Raw genomic sequence first — 7,625 nt, forward strand, 5'->3', positions numbered from 1 at the left:
CCTGGTGTCCAGCCCAGATGCTAACATGGAGCCTGTCTGCAGCTGCTCCTATCATTTGCTGGTCTTTAGGTGGTCATTTGGACGTCCCCTAAGCTGTGGAGCTACTTGCCTGATCCAGCAAACCCTTCTTATGCTCTTTTGTTCTTAGTTAGTAGAGCTTTCAAAGTGTTGATTTTGACCTACGAAGCCTTAAACGGCTCAGGACCGCGATATCTCAAGGACCACCTCTCCCCGTATGAACCTACCCAGACCCTGCGATCATCACCTGAGGCCATTTTTCATGCGCTTCCTTCACAAGAGGCCCGGAGGGTGGCAAAATGAGGACAGGGCCTTTTCCGCAGTGGCTCCCCGTTTGTGAAATTCTCCTCCCAGGGAAGCTCACCTGGGAGCTTACACACTCCCAACTCTGAAACCCACTTCAGAGCTGGAAGGGATCATTGCGGGGGGGGTCATCTAGGGCACCCCTCAGCAATGCAGGAATCGTTCACCCAACATGGTACTCGAACTCACAACCCTGAGATTAAGCATCTCATGCTCTACCAACTGAACTGACATCCTCGTAAGGTTGTTTATTGCCAACGTGGTTCACGCAGGTAAGTGTCTTGTAGCGGGAAGATTCGGGCTTGGGGTGGGGGCAGGACGGACAGCCATTCTTCCCCCCAGTGGGGGTGGTCAAGATGTGCGAAGGTCTGTGCTAGAATGACAACACCATTGGGCACCTCAAGACAACCCAAGATGGCAGCTGTTCCAGTGTAGAAGAAGCGCAAGAGCTTGTGTCAAGGCCAGGGCAGCTTTCTTTCAACAGTCTGTTACACCTCTCCCACTCAGGTCCACTTTGGGTGGGTGTGGGGATCTAGACCTTCTGGAGAAGGGTTCCACATGCCTGGTGTCACAAATAAACCAGGCCAATGGCACCAGGGCATGAAGCATCAACATGCCAGCATCTCAGACCTCTTTCCCTCAGGAGGTGGTGGACTCTCCTTTCTTGGAGGTTTCTAAGCAGAGGTTGGATGGTCATCTGCCATGGATGCTTGAGTTGAGATTCCTGCATTGCAGGGGGTTGGACTAGATGACCCACAGGGTCCCTTCCCACTCTACAATTCTATGATTCAGACTCCAGGCTTGGGTATGGGGGAGGAAATTCACTGTGGTGCACATCTTAACTAACTCACACGTCACGAAAGGATGCACAAACAGAAAGGCAGCTCAGAAATTCACAGTTCTTCGAGTTTTGCAATGCAGGTCTTCAGTCAAAATATGTGTACATAAAGAGAAAGTGGGCCCTATTACAACTATGATTATGATTATGATTATGATTATGATTATTCCCTGTCCATCTGGCTGGGTTTTCCCAACCACTCTGGGTGGCTGACGTGATATATTTATATAAAAAAAGTAAAAGGTCAAGCATTAAAAACCTCCCAATATAGGGCTGCCTTCAGATGTCTTCTAAAGTTATGTAATTCTTTTCCTCTTTGGCATCTGGTGGGAGGGCGTTCCACAGGGAGGGAGCCACTACCAAGAAGGCCCTCTGCCTGGTTCCCTTTAACTTCACTTCTCGCAGTAAGGGAACCAGCAGAAGGCCCTTGGATCTGGACCTCAGTGGCTAAGTGATGGGGTGAAGACACTCCTTCAGGAATACTGGGACAAGGCACATGTTGTTGTTGTTGTTGTTGTTGTTGTTGTTGTTGTTGTTGTTGTTGTTGTTAAATGTGTATACCACCCTATACCTGCAGGTCTTGGGGTGGTTCACAACATAAAATCACAATACAGAAACACAAAATCTATATATATATATATAAATGTAAAAATCATGAGGGGCTCCACTTTTCTCCATAACCGCTTGACCGATTGTCCTGAAATTTTGACACAACGATGCAGGCCACGCCCCTAGTGTTGTTAGGAAAAAAAACCCACACATCTCACACCTCCACAGGTAAAAATCTGTTTTTCAACAAAGTAAAACAGCGCCCTCAAGTGGATTTCCTCCCACAGTACACCCCCTCTCTTCCTGTGAAATCTACACCACACCCACAAACCAAATAATGACATCATCAACCAAGCAACTGAAACCACCAAGATGGCCATTATCAGACCCCTAGGCCCCTGCCAGGCTGCTAGGTCCCCACTAGGCCGGTGGGGGGGTAGAGGGAGAGCACCCGGATCGCAGGTCGCAGCATGGCCTTTGTTTTATGTAGGCCCCTGCCTACTAGGCCCGGGGGGAGGGGGGAGTGCCCGGATCGCAGGCCGCAGCACGGCCTTTGTTTTATGTAGCGCCCTGCCAGGCTGCCAGGCCCCCACTAGCCCCGGGGGGGGGAGGTCGAGCGCCCGGGTCGCAGGGCGCAGCACGGCCTTTGTTTTATGTAGGCCCCTGCCAGGCCCCCAGGCCCCCACTAGGCTCGGGGGGAATAACCCACAGCAACGCACTTGGGGGCACAGCAAGGGGTTTTCACTTTAAAATTTAGCGAGCGTTGTGTCACATGCAAGGCTCCGGCGGCCATTTTAAGTAAGGGCAGTCATACCCCTTTTAACCTACGCTTTATACTATGACTGATTGCAAGCCTCTGCGTCTTTAAAAACAACCATGCAAGTTCTCTCCCCAGTTTAAGTCCTCGGATATTTGCAGTGGCCAACCACCCCCCCCCCATTTACAATCTCCTACCTTGCCACTTCCTGGGTTCCGGGTGCTTCAGAACTCGCCTTCTGTTGCTTCGGGATTATTAAAGTAGTTCTCTAGGTTCTCTGGGTCACCTACTCCAAAATTAGAAAATCAGAAAATCCAAATAACAAAACACACACACACAAAAAAAACCAAAACACACAACAACGCCCAAATCATACAATACCCACCAAAATAAATGACAACCCCAAAAATAAAATTAAACAATAATAACTTCTGCTTCTCATGTTCTTATTTCAAAAAAAATGTAATCTATATTGAAGCTGAGGCTCCAATACTTTGGCCACCTCATGAGAAGAGAAGACTCCCTGGAAAAGACCCTGATGTTGGGAAAGATTGAGGGCACTAGGATAAGGGACAACAGAGGACGAGATGGTTGGACAGTGTTCTCGAAGCTACGAACATAAGTTTGACCAAACTGCGGGAGGCAGTGCAAGACAGGAGTCCATGGGGTCACAAAGAGCCGGACATGACTAAACGACTAAACAACAACAAAACTTCTGCTTCTCATGTTCTTATTTCAAAAAAAATAATAAATGTTCATGATGCGTGCGCAGGGGCCAATGTATGGCAATACAGGGGGGAGGGGACAACACTCCCTGGGGAAAACAGAGGGAAGGGTATCCTACCAAAACACAGGGATGAGCCAGGGGGTTGGAGGGAGGAGGGGTGGGATACGTCATGGATCAGGACAGGGTGGGGTGACCCACAGAAGCGCATGGCCGGGCCAGCTAATACATAATAAAAATCAAAACAAGAACAACCCAATAACCCGCCCTCCCCAACACATTTTTAAAGGGCATTGGATGTCTGTCAGCCAAAAGCCTGTTTAAAGAGGAACGTTTTCGCCCTGCACCTAAAGATGTATCATGAAGGCGCCAGGCGAACTTCCCTGGGGAGAGCATTCCATAGATGGGGAGCCACTGCAGAAAATGCCTTGTTCTTGTGTTGCTGCCCTCCAGACCTCTTGAGGAGGAGGCACATGAAGAAGGGCCTCAGAAGATGACCTCAGGGTCGGGGTAGGTTCATATGGAGAGAGGTGGTCCTTGAAGTATTCATGAAAATAACCAATTAAAATGCATTTACAGTATTAGAGAAAACAGCTTGCAAAAATGTGTCTATCCTGGGGAAGCACTGCAAAAAAAAAATCTGCACTTTAAAACGGTCACAATTTTCATGAGGGCTTTTTCTTTTTTTAAAAAAATCCAACAAACTGATGCTGGAAATATTGTGAACTGAATTTAAGATTGGAAAGATGAAAAACTGAGATTGGCAGATCCTGCAAGTAAATTCTTAAATGTCACTCTTGGGCTGTGTGGGGCATGGGGGTAATCATGAGTCAGACCAATAATAGCATAAATTGTAAAGGTCTGCTTATATCAAAGCACAGAAATGATGGGGGGGGGAATACACCCTTAGCAGTAACTAAAATTCAAGGATTGAAAAAGTGAGCAATTTATGAGTGGGAAACAATATTAGACTGGTAAAAAAGAATCCTGTATTAACCAAACAGCTAAGAACATAGCATTTATCGTGAAGGCCTGAACAGCATCGTCCAAAAACATTCCTAGCACAAAGTGCTTAAAACCTTGCAGAATTTCCAGACTTATGGCAGTTTCACCTAAAGAAGCTAAGATATCTTCATTGTCATTGTCCCCTTGCGGGAACAACGAAATTACTCGGTTGCTACATCCACTCAGATAAAGCATTCCACATGATCCAAAATTACAAAACCTAATTAAAAACAGTAAATATAATACAAAATAACAAGTAAAATAAGATGACTTCAAAGTCCAGGCTTTCCATTTAACGCCAGAATCGCTCTAGAGAAGAAACTGTTCCTGAGACGGCTCGTTCTTGCCTGCATAGTTCTATATCTCCGTCCCGATGGCAGGAGCTGAAAGAAATGGTGGCCAGGGTGCGTTGGATCTCTTGATATGTCTAGTGCTTTTCTATGGCACCTGGTGGTGTAGATTTGTTCTAAGGTGAAGAGTGAGCAGCCAATAATGCTCTCTGCTGTTTTAATAATTCTGCACAGCCCTGCTCTATCCTGAGAAGTACAGCTTCCGTACCACACACATAAAAAGATTGGAGGGGTGGGGGGTGGATTATAGCTGTCAGTCCACGTAAAGGTAAAGGTAAAGGGACCCTTGACCATTAGGTCCAGTTGTGACCGACTCTGGGGTTGCGCACTCATCTCACATTATTGGCCGAGGGAGCCGGCGTATAGCTTCCAGGTCATGTGGCCAGCATGACAAAGCCGCTTCTGGCAGTCCACGTAGGGATCCACAATACTGAATCCAAGATCCAGAATGGTCCAAATGGAAGTCCCAGGTGTTTTTGTTTTTGTTTAAAAAGGGGAGGGGTGTTTAAAGTTGGAATAGCAAAGTCTGAGCCCCATAAGGGAATAAACAGAAGGTTGAAAGCAAAATAGAAAAAAATAACTTTAAGGGGGGAAACCGCAGCCCTGTTGAATCCTGCATCTCTTCGAAACCTGCTCATGAGTCGAAATTTCTAGTCCCCCCAGAAAGGCCAGCTCTGATGAAGCGGCTGAGAGTAGCTTCAAAACCTGAAGGGGGGTCATGAACAAAGCAAGAAACCCCCTCCCATTTACCCACGAAGAGAGCAAAGAGCAAACTGGGCTCCCATGTTCTCAGAACAAGCAGAAATAAGTTGGAATAAAAAAGCAGAAAAAAAGCGTAAGCAAAGAGGAAGAGGGGAGTTCAAACACTGAGGGACAGGCTTCTTTTTTATTCCTCCTAGCACCCAATTTTCCCTGCCTCACGGTTCACTCTTTTCTCTCACTAAAATTCAGTTCTGTGCTAGTAAATGACATTGAGGGGGGAATATATATATATTTTTAAGTGTTTTACTTTTTAAAAACTTAATTATTTGGGAGGAGTGATGCATTCCCACGCCTAACTGGGGTACAAGGGGTCTCACAAAGGTCACTCAGATCTGTAATGAGCCTTGTATTTTCTTCATCTTGGGCCTTGATCTCAGCTGGGCTGGAGCCTCACCAAGAATTTTGCTCTCATGTTCCAGACAAGACATTTCTTAAAAATCTGATTTTCAGGCCTGCTGAAACGAGAGCTTTCTTGACCAATGTTTGCTTCTGTTCTACTCCACATCTTCTGGGGTGACCACCTTCACCACACATGCTGATTCTTGCCCCCCACAATATTATTATTATTATTATTATTATTATTATTATTATTATTATTATTATTTACCATCCTATACCCGGAGGTCTCAGGGCAGCTCACAGAACAAAACCAGAAAACAAAACACAAAGTTATCTAATCAAAATAAAAGCAACAACCCAATAACCCCCAAATCCAAATCATAGTGCTGGAGAATTGGAAGGGACCCTCAAGGCTCATCTAGTCCAACCCCCTGCAATGCAGGAGGCTGAGGCAACGAGTGGAGCAACAGATTCAGCCAGCCCTACAGTTAGGCCCAGTGGCCACATTCGTTCCATACCTGGAAAGCCCTGCTACGACTCCACTTTATACAGTCATAAAAGGTAAAGGGACCCCTGACCGTTAGGTCCAGTTGTGGAAGACTCTGGGGTTGCGGTGCTCATCTCGCTTTATTGGCCGAGGGAGCCGGTGTACAGCTTCTGGGTCATGTGGCCAGCATGACAAAGCCACTTCTGGCGAACCAGAGCAGCGGACAGAAATTCTGTTTACCTTCCCGCCGGAGCGGTACCTATTTATCTACTTGGCACTTCGTGCTTTCGAACTGCTAGGTTGGCAGGAGCAGCGACCGAGCAATGGGAGCTCACCCCATCACGGGGATTCGAACCGCCGACCTTCTGATTGGCAAGCCCTAGGCTCTGGGGTTTAACCCACAGCGCCACCCACTTCCCTTTTACACAGTCATGGCTTCCCCCAAATAATCCTGGGAACTGCAGTTTGTTAAGGGTGCTAGGAGGTGTTAGGAGATTCCTCTATTTCCCTTGCGGAGCTACCATTCCCAGCGTCCCCTGGCAAGAAGAATTGATTGTTAAGGCACTCGGGAAACCGTAGCTCTGTGAGAACCATACGGTCTCCTAACACTCCCAGAAACCAGCATCCCGTTTTGCTTCTGTGACTATAGCCGCGGGCCGAATCCTGCTTTCAAACCACCCTCACGCCTTGTGGCAGCAAACTCCCTATGTTAATTCCACCCTGCGCAAAGGAGCGCTTCCCTTTGTCTGGCCCCCGAATCTGCCGCTCATCAATTTCCCCGGATTTCTAAACAGCGATCCAATTAATCAGGGAGAAATATCCCGGTTTGGGGCTCTCATTCCACTTTTGCGCAAAACGCACCTATTTCTTCCCTGTCGCCCACCTCGACCCTGGCAAATCCCTCCCTTAAAATCCGGGCTCATTAGGAAAAAACCTTTCAGGCTGGGTGGTTGTTTATGGTGCCTCCACCTTCACTTCATCTCCTCATTTGAATATGCTGTAAACTTGATTAATGTTGACTCTTAATCTCTTTTTCTCTAGAAAGAACACCTGGAGCTTCGTTAACCTGCCTCGGCATTGGAATTTAAAATAAAATAAAAATATAAGCGGGTTGGGGGGCCTCTCCTCTATAGCTAGTTCCCCCAACGTTTTAAACAGGGTGGTTTTTTTGGGGGGTGGGGGGGTTGGAAGTCGTGAGCAACTATCAACTGGTGCGGATGACGCAGGTACAGTCCTGGAGAAGCGTGGAGATGTTTTTGGCAACCCTCTCCATATAGACACACCTCCGAGCCCTCCTGAGCGGATGGCTAGATTTATGGCCCAGTCTCCTCGCTTTCCTCTTGAGGTGCACAGTTTCCAGAATCTTGCACCCTTCCTTGTCGGCGGCTCTCTGCCAACGCACATTATTTACTTGATAGTGATCCGCTTGCCACATTCTCTGCCATTTCCTCCCATCCTTTAAATTTGTCAGGCAGGCCTGCTCTTCCTTGCGT

The sequence above is a fragment of the Zootoca vivipara genome, chromosome 11, assembly GCF_963506605.1.
Source record: "Zootoca vivipara chromosome 11, rZooViv1.1, whole genome shotgun sequence".
NCBI lineage: Eukaryota > Metazoa > Chordata > Lepidosauria > Squamata > Lacertidae > Zootoca > Zootoca vivipara.